Source organism: Macrobrachium nipponense, chromosome 2 (assembly GCF_015104395.2).
Source record: "Macrobrachium nipponense isolate FS-2020 chromosome 2, ASM1510439v2, whole genome shotgun sequence".
Lineage (NCBI taxonomy): Eukaryota > Metazoa > Arthropoda > Malacostraca > Decapoda > Palaemonidae > Macrobrachium > Macrobrachium nipponense.
The window spans coordinates 117,395,200-117,405,175 of NC_087201.1; the positions used below are offsets into that span (position 1 = coordinate 117,395,200).

At 38.2% G+C, this 9,976-nt stretch overlaps 1 protein-coding gene and 1 pseudogene across 4 annotated transcripts in view; both read left to right on the plus strand.

Annotated features, from left to right (window-relative positions):
• LOC135220929 (major facilitator superfamily domain-containing protein 1-like) overlaps positions 1-9,976 on the plus strand; it is a 178,478-nt gene that overhangs the window by 133,840 nt on the left and 34,662 nt on the right. The window lies entirely within an intron of this gene.
• LOC135221582 (basic proline-rich protein-like) overlaps positions 1,490-9,976 on the plus strand; it is an 11,504-nt pseudogene continuing 3,017 nt past the window's right edge.

Sequence of the window (9,976 nt, forward strand, 5' to 3'; positions counted from 1 at the left end):
TGAACCTGTGTGTGTGTGTGTGAGAGATAGGGAGAGAACTAATGGGTCCAGTTAGGTTTTTACATTAGACAAGAGATCTACTTCTAAAAGTCAAATAATAAAGTTGCAATGCGAATACTAATGATAATTTTAATAAAACTGTTCTTTTAGTTTGTATCAATTATAGTAGTACTTGTGTTATTGTCATAGTGTTATTGTATTATGAAATATGAAAAGAGCAATCATGTGCCTATTGCATTTTGGTAATGTTTATATTCTTGAGATCATCAGCTGATTGCATTTTACTTACATCAAACTGCGAGTAGTTGCTAAATGAAACATAATTTAAATTATCAAAGCTTTGTTTAAAAAATGCAACTTACTTTATTATGATGCAGTAAATTAAATGAAGTAAATGTGTGATTTTGCCAGTTTCTGATGTTGCTTTTGCACATTATTTGCTTCTTCATCCACAGCTACGACTTTTAATTTTGTGGTATACTTTCTTCTCCATTGCATGGAGGATGAATAACCAGATGTTTTATTTTTGTTTTTGGAAATTGCCATTGAAAATTTGATAAGCCACAAGTTTGATGAGCCTGGTTGACTGTAGTATATGTTGAGCATTTACCATACTGAACTTTTGCCTCTAAGCATATTAATTAGTTAAAAGCTAACTTAGATATGATATGTATTATCAGTGGAATTTACAGAGTCTGAGACAGGCAAAGTAAGCCTAGTGTAGTGTAATCTACTGAAAAAGAAACTTGCACATTAATCATATCCTGATTTAATCTACTAAAAATGTATCTTGCACTATACATGATATATAAGATAAAATCATGTTTTGGGACAAAATTTTAAGGATTGCAAGATACACAAGTATATATGCAAATTACTATTCTTTTTTATGCTTTACTTTAGAGTTTTATAACATGTTTTTGTTGAAAGTAATCTGTGCTTGCGTATTTATGGAGCATGCTTCAGTTCTGGGATATTTAAAAATCCAAAAGCCAAAATACAGATGCTCCCAAGGGTTTTGTAAAAGGAATTGCGAACCTGTACTATCTTACTGCGAAGATCAATTCAGAACATGTGGACTAAGGCTACTTCTTCTTTCTTTGCATCTTTACCCACTTCTATGAGGGGTTGATGTTTCTGACAGCTTTCCTCCACCTGACTTGGTCAAACACATTGTCCTCTTGACAATTGTTTGTCTTGCAGATCTTCTGTACGTAATTACATCCATCCACCTTTGCTTCGGTCTTCTTCTCGCTCTCCCACTGGGCACCTTCATCTGCATCACTCTTATCCCTATGTATGTCTCATCCCTTCTCATCACATGACCATACCACTGCAGTCTTCTTTCCTAAGCCTTCATTGATAGTTCTATGACTTTAGTAGTTCCTGTTATTCTTTCATTCTTGATCCTTTCCATTTTTGTCTCTCTAATCCAGCCACTGGGAGGGACAAGCCAGTCCAACTTGGTTGCGGTCCCTAGCCCGGATAAATGAGGAGGGTAAGCATCAAGAAGGGCTTCGGGTAGGTGTCAGGAAAGGCATCTGGTCATAAAATCCAACCAAAACCAAATATGACATCATCTGGACTAAGCCTGAACCTCTGATAATCCTCTAATTTTCATTTTTTTCCTATTGCATTACAGTTGACCCCCAGTATTCGGGGGGATAGGAACCACAACCACCCTCGAATAACTAAAATCAGCAAATACTTGACACCCCGTCTAAAAATGCTTATAACAGCCTATTTTAATAGTTCAGACACCAAGTATACCTAAAACTATCATCCTAACACTTTACAGTATGCAATATAATTTTAATATAATTTCAGTATCACTTTAATATAACTTCAATACCATTTTTGAACGGCATAGTGGTAGACGGTAAAACGGGGTAGTAAGGAGATACCTCGTACAAGGGTTCACTGTAATGAGGTCCCTTCTTTAAGGAGAGGAGAAAACCAGTTTATTACCAGGGCCAAACTTACAAACCTGTTTCTTTCTCCAGTCTCCTCTCTCTCTGAGTTAAGAAATATTTAAATATGCGTTGAAAAAATACATCATAATGATAGTTTGCTGTGTTTAATTGATATTAATATTTGAAAATTATGAAGTAATTTTATCATAAAAATAAATTTGGTCTCGAAAATAACATGAAAATACAGTAATTAGTGAATATTGCTTGATGAAAAAATCCATGAATAGGCAAATTTTCTGTGAATAATTTGGAGATATGTTGCACATAAAATCTGAAAGTGGGTGAAGCTGCAAAGCATGAACTGTGACTATTCTAGTCAGGGGTCGACTGTATCTGGATTGATTCATAGATGATAACACGGCTTTGATTATGATTTGACTGTACTACTTAGACGAGGATAGAGGGTGAGGTTGAATAGTATGCCTTCTCACTTGTATAATTCTGGCCACTTACATGGCTGAGAGGTGAATGTATATGAAGCTATGTTTCTAGTACTTAGTCTTATCTTGAAGCACTGACAGCCCTCAGGGTACTAGCACATGTGTAGACAGGCAGTCCCCGGCTTACGATGGGTTCGGCTTATGACTTTCCAAGGTTACAGCGCTTTTCAATTATATCCTTCAGAAATTATTTCCAGGTTTACGCGCATGTTCCAGGGTTATGATGCTTACGATGCCAATCTAGCGGAAGAAATGACTCCAAAAATGCAAAATAATATTTTAAGTTTTTTTTTTTTATGAAAAATGCATTAAAGATGCAGTTTACATAATTTTTAATACAGCCAAAGCATTATAGGTAAGGTTTTCTTTGGAATTTTGACAATATTCCAACTTACGATGATTTTTGGCTTACGACGCTTCTCAAGAACGGAACCCCTGTCGTAAGCCCGGGACTGCCTGTATCTACGTGGAAGCCTAGGGCATTCTATTAAAGAATAGTTCATACATCCTTTTAGTGTGACTTACTGAGATGAATTCTATTAACTTACATCCTGTGACAACGAATTCAATCTAAATGTAGACAACTTAATGGAACTAGAAATTTCAAGACTTCCATGCAGAGAATTCAGTCACACGTGCATAAGGCTTAGAGCCTTATGAAAAAACAACAAAAACAAGAAAAAAATGGATGCATGACCAACTTTTCAGGAACGAGATGATCAAGGTTCTCAAAACAGACTTAAGAGTATCACCACTGAAACGTGGCCATTTTTTTTTTATTACACAACAAGGTAGCCATCCAAAGAAATGTATTCAAGATTGAGGAGCATGGAGAGGATTCGACGGTGGTTGTCTCTGGGATGTCAGGCCAAGAGAAGATGGACGATCGTCGTGTGATAGTGCTTCGGCCTCGAGAGCAGGTATTGGTGATAATTGTGTGCCTTCCTCTCTGGTGACAGATTTAATGAAGGGGAAGACTTGGATGATCAATAGTTTCTTTCCTCTTATGCAGAGGTTATAGATCTGATACATCAGTTTAATAATCTTTCAAAGAGGACTGAAACTCCTTCAACAAACTTTGACTGGCATTGAAACACTTTTAGGATCAAAGAAAGATATTACCTCGACAAAGTAGATATTACACGACTCCAGCTATTCCTCTCTTGGGTAGACAGATTAACCCAGACATTGTTCAGTTGAGACCAGGAATAACATTGGATCACGTTAGGATGGAATGTCCTCTTACATGTCAAGAAGCTGCTGCATTAGAGTTGACTGCCTCCTCAATCTTCCAGTTGGCATCTTTGCTAGATTTATAGTCGACAGCTGTAGCTAAAATAACCTCTACTCATTCGACATGGAGTTCAGCAGATGAGGCAGCTTTTATCAGAGTGCTTCAATCTGGTTCTAAGGCTATCTCATATTTGACTAATCTGAGTGCCAGTGCATTGGGTAACAGTCTTTTAATGAGAAGAGATACAGCTCTAGCCAGGATAAGCCGTTCTGTAGATGTGGACTCTTTGTTAGCTATTTGGAATAGTGATATTTTGGACTGCCAAGGATAGATTAGAAGTGTCCATTGATAGACGACAATCAGTTACTAATGATAGGCTAGTACAACAGACTGTCAGTAAGTTTATTGGCAGTCAGCTTAATGTTGGAAGGCAGACTCAACAGACTCCTCAAAAGAGGATAGTGAGATCTACTCTGCTCCTAAACCTACTCAATCGGCTCCTTCAGTGAAGAAACCATCTCAACAACTGCTCTTTCAGAGCCAAAATACAAGAGGAAGGGGAAATAGATGCAGAGGGATGGGTACAAAACGATAGAGTGGATGCATCTCCCCACTTAGTGTCATCAGTTTGGGAATGGCTGGTAAGCCATTGGGCTATGTGGCAGAGTTTTGGGTTGGTGCCATGGGTAATGGATGTCCTATGGCTAAGTTATCTACTTTCATTCAACTTCACTCCACCTCTTTCAGGTTGCCCTCTGTTGACCTCTTTCAGGTTGCCCACTGTCACACCTTTCTTACAATCCTGGATCTCAGAAAAATCTCATTTTGCAAGGCAAAGTGAAGAAAATGAGGAAGGGAGCTGTGGAGCAAGTAATGTTTCCTTCAGTGGGGTTCTGCAGACAGATCTTCTTGGTACCGAAGGCCAATAGCTATTGAAGGATGGTAATAGATCTGTCAACATTGAGCCTTTTTGTCAGGAAGACAAAGTTCAACATGGAAGACTGCGAGGACAGTATTGGCAGCAGTGAGAGAAGGAGACTTCATGCTGACCATAGACTGGAAGGATGCGTACTTCCAGATACCATTCCATTATTCAGTCTCACCAAACAGGTGTTTCAGTTCAAGGTGCTGTGGTTTGGTCAGACAACGTCTTCTTAAGTGTTCACAAGAGTGTTTACATTGGTGTCAATGTGGGCTCCTGCTCAGGCAATCAGACTGATAAGATCCCAAGAGAAGTTACTTCAGTTTAGAGATCGAACACTTCAATTTTGTCCCTGCCTTGGTACTGTAATAAATTTGGATAAGTCAAATTTAGCCACCAATCATACGATTTTGTATCTGGGTATGGTTATAGACACAGTTCAGGTTAGATTTTTTCCATCTGAACAAAGAATAGACACGTTCAAGCTGTAGTGAATTCCTTTCTGTCCAGTCAAGCACACCTAGCAAAGCAATGGTAAGTAGTTCTGGGCCTACTGTCTTTTCAAAAGGAATTGGTGTCTCACTGACGTTTACATCTGTGGTCATTACAATGGAGACTGAAGGAGTTGTGGTCTCCAGCAACAGATCATCCTCACATGTAAGTCCCCCTGTATACAGAAGTGAGGAACGACCTATTGTAGTGGTTGAATGACAAAAATTTGATGGTAGGAGTGCTTCTCCATGTGCCCTCTCTGGATCTTCTTGTTCTTGGATGCATCGACCGAAGGTTGGGAAGGGCTTGTCTAGAGGACCTGATAGTTTCAAGAGGATGGAGTCTTCTGGACAAACTACTATAGGGCCACTCTAGCTGTAGTTCTGCGGATGAAAGACATAGATACACATCTACATTATGGAAAATATTTATGTTGATTAAGAGTTTTGAGCAGTCCTGTTCCCCTTGAGAACTCAAACCACCTAGTTGGGACTTGACCTTGGTTTTGACTGGTCTTACTAAAACACCTTATGAACTGTTGCGACAAGTTACAGATGGAAACTTGACCCTCAAGGCTGTCTTCTTGCTAGCTTTTGCATCGTCAAAAAGGGTAGGTGAACTGTATAGTCTGTCTTATGAAGTAAAATACACCAGAGGTTGCAAGTCTTTAGCTTTTGAATTTATTCCAGAGTTCATTGTGAAGACTCAAAACCCTTCAATTCATCATGATAGATTTGACTCCTTTTCTATACCTTCTTTGGGAGACTTTGTTGACAATGACCCTGAAGAAATGTTATGTCCTGTCAGGACTGTGTGGTTATCTAAAAAGGACTCAACATCTCAGACCGGGTTGTTGCAGACTTTGTTAGCACAGGCTTGGTCAAGAAGGAAGTGTCTAAGAATACAATCTTGTTTTGGCTACGAAAAACAATCATGGATGCCTATTCAACTACATCGGTAATTGCAGACGACGTCACACATGCAAAAGCTCATGACTAAGCTCCTCATTGGCATTTAATTTTGAATGCTGGTTCATGGCTGCACCAAACCACTTTCACTTCCTTCTACTTGAAGGACATTGCTGGTAGGTCCTTGAACACTTTTTCCTTGGGGTTTGGTGGTGGCTGTTCAACAAGTTGTGTAGCTCATCCAGTGCCCCTGGCGGGTTAGTTTGTATCTTGTTTAAGATGATGGTATGAAAGTGGAGTGAATGAGATTATGGGTCTTTTTTCTTTTCTTCTTTCTATCTCCTTCTTTACCTGCTGGTGGTAAGAAGAGTGTTCTGTCATAAGCTGGAACTGATGTGATACAGGTGAGAGTAGTAGCCTTACTGTTACAGTAATAATAATCAATGTTAAGATTCCTTTCAGTAGTAATACATTCTATCTTTGGTAAGGAGAGAGAGGGAATGATAACAAACCTACACAAGTGGCTACATTGGTTTGTTATTGGAATAGATAGCTTCTTATCTTCTGAATATTCAATGAACTGTGACATTGTATTGAAACCCAGAAGCTGAACATAAGGTGTACATATATCTAAGGTTCAGAAATAATTTTCGTATTCCTTAGAATTCTCTTATTGAGGTAAAGGATCAAGTATGTTTAATTACTTATCTCCTACCAAGAGTAAATCTATCCTAATGTTAAGACCAAAGGTTTATTTCATATATGAACAAATGGCAAATTTAATAAATCAGTTTGTATTTTTCCTAACTAACAAACCTAAGGTCTTAACATTTAATGCCCACCTCTAACCACCTCTCTGATAGTTTAACCTGGGTTAGAAGAGTAACTAGTGATGTCACGAGTTGCAGCTGGGTATGTTGTGTGGTTCCATTTATCTCGTGACTAAGGACAGATGCCACTAGTCTCTTGCATATTCAATTTTATTGATTTTTTACCGGATTCCAGCTGGTGCTAGAAGATTTACCCTAAAGTTAAGACAGATTTGTTAGTGAAGAAAAATACAAATTAAAAAAATTTGTCATTTACATGAATATATGTATGTAGTATTGCACTTTCATTTCAGAATAGGTAATCTCTGCTGCAAATCATTTTTAACCAAATGTATAAAAAACATTTCCTAAGAATTTTGTTTCAAGTGACTAGCCATGCTTCTATGTGTCATTTTGTTGTTGATAATCTGCTCGAAATTCTAACACGTGAGGTTAAAAGAATCATAATTGCACTTGTATATAGTATGCGTGTGTACTAAAGAGTAGACAATTACGTATTGTTAGCTGAATGCATAAAAACAGTTTCCTTGTTGGAATTTCTTCATAGTGATCACACCATGATTTTGTTTCAATGTGTGACCATGTGATGGGAAATTCTAAGATTTCTGCTTAAAAGGCATGCAGTTGCCTCAGTGTACCAATTCCACATCCCATGAGTTTGAAATACTGCTGTTTACTCCATTACTTATCTATAAAATTCAGTGATTCTGACTCAGACTAAAATATCTGGAGTCAACACAACCACATCAAGGCTTCAACAAGGTTCAACCATCATCTTTTAAGGTAAAGTAATATTACACCAAAATCAGTGTACTTTATCCAGTTTGATTTGGTTAATTGACAGATTGCTGTATACCACCTGAAGAACATCTACTACCCATTTTTCTGCTCCAAGCAACTGCCATTTGGCCCAATAGCCTACCAGGCATCCCCCTATCCGTGGCAATGGAGAGGGAGAGGCTCCCACTCTACCAATGACCCCCTCAGCCCCTTCCTCTAGACCCCCTCCCAGCTTTGAAGGGGCAAGTTTAAAAGGAACACTGTTGATGTCTTGACTTGATGGAGAAGAAGACTGAGGAACTCTCACAGAACTCGAATGCCTGGATGATTGACAGAAGACTGTCTTGTCTGCTGTTGAGGAGGGGGAGGAGGAGGATGAAAATGAGCCTCCGATTTTGATACCACCTGATGCACTAACCTATTCTTGGTATCCACTTGCTGCCAGTTGATCGCATCTACCAAATGAGTCCTTGGGAAAAGAAGCTGCAACTCAAGGAGATAACTGTTACAGAGAGCTGACAAGAACTCCTGATCTGTTGACCCCGCCACCTTCGACAAGGCCACGTCCCTCCTGGCTAGGAGAAGGTTGGCCCACAAAGTTGCGCTAAGGTGGCCTTGATATGAAATGGCCTTAGCACCAGACTGCAATAGCCTGACAAAGGAGGAAGAACTGACTAAACCTCGCTCTTCTTGATCCGAAGCTATTTTGACTACTGCAGTGGACCACAGATCCAGCCAGGAGACAGTCTGGAAGATGGAAGAAGCAGTAGCCTCCATAGCCAAGGCCTCTTGTGATGAAAATGACGGACCTTTAGACCTAACCTGATCCAGGGTCAAACCAGTTTTAAGATGAATCACGTCCAAATTAAGGTGACAGGGCATCAGCTGAATCACATTAGTGGAATAATACTTCCTATGCCTCACGAGAGGAGGAGAAAGAAACTTCAAGGACCTATTGGAGCGTAGAGAGCCATCTCAGTCTGAAACCAAAGCATTAACACATTGCAAGATAGACTGTGCATGCCCCACAAGGGAAGCTCAAACAAAGCCCTAGTATCTTTCCTTGGGCCTAGTAAGGCCTCTATACCCATAGGGGTCATAGCAGACTGAATCTGTGTTCTAGACCCAAGATTATTGAACTCACGAATTAGATCAACAACCTTGGAGAAAGAAGACAGAAACTCCTGGTTCTCTCCCTCCTCTGGCTCCGGCAAAGGAGACCGACGCTGCAATAAAAATGATTTACAGCATACTTATAATGTGTAATTATGCATTTATTAAGCTCATTCCAGGTTTCTCTCTCTGTCTAAGGTTAATGTAAGATGTATATTTGAAATGATATTGCTGTAAGTGTGTGTGTGTGTGTCGTACACCTATTATGGTCAGTCGGTTGCCCAACCTGGAGTGAGCTTAATAGTTACATAACTACATTATAAACATACTGTAAATCATTTTTATCATAAAAATTAGTATTTAGTTACATGCACAATATAGAAATACAGTGATTAGTGAATAAACAGTGTTGTTATACAAAAAAAGCGAATTAGTGATAATTTTAAAAGGATTAATAATTTAATGCTGAGAGAAAACAGCTTATGTATACATTATACAGGAGTAACTTGATTAGTTGTCAAAGGTTCTGAAAGACAGATTTATTAAACATTTTATAGATATTTCACTGTTTACATTAATATTAATATTTTAAAATGACTAAACCACTGTTATAAGCATTTTTAGGTGGCATATATACATAAGAGTTACAGTTGTAAAAGGGTAGTACTAATCTAAAAGGATTTTGGGGTGATGGTTTGGGGTGTAATTTTGTTTGAAATGATATTAAATTTTAGCATGATAATTTAAGGTAAATTTTTGTTTGAACTATAAAATTAAGCAGTGAAACTATAAAATTAAGCAGTGAAATGTTAAAAAAGACAGTTAAAAGCATTTTAGTTTATGGGGTATTGGGTATTTGGCAGGTACGTATAATCCAGTTAGTATAAGCATTTTTAAAGGGGACTTTTGCATTTCTGCAGTTTTTGCATTTCCGTGGCAAGTTCTGGAACCTAATACTACGTAAATAAATAAAAAGAATTATGCTTTTCACAATAAAATTTAGCATAAACTATGAAAAAAATTCATACAGCATTGCAGTATCAATTCACATAATTAATAAAATGAAATAGAATTTCACAATAAATTTAACAGCAAGGCTGGGATGATTATTTGCCTGTTTCTTTCACTTACACTTGATTTGCCCAATCACTTCTTTTTATTACGGTAAAATACGTATCAAGTGACACTTGCTTTTTATGATTTTGTAGCATTGTCAGTGTAACTCTGTTCCATAATAAACACACTGGTGCTGCGTCCAACGTCTGTGTGCCTTCGATTATTTGT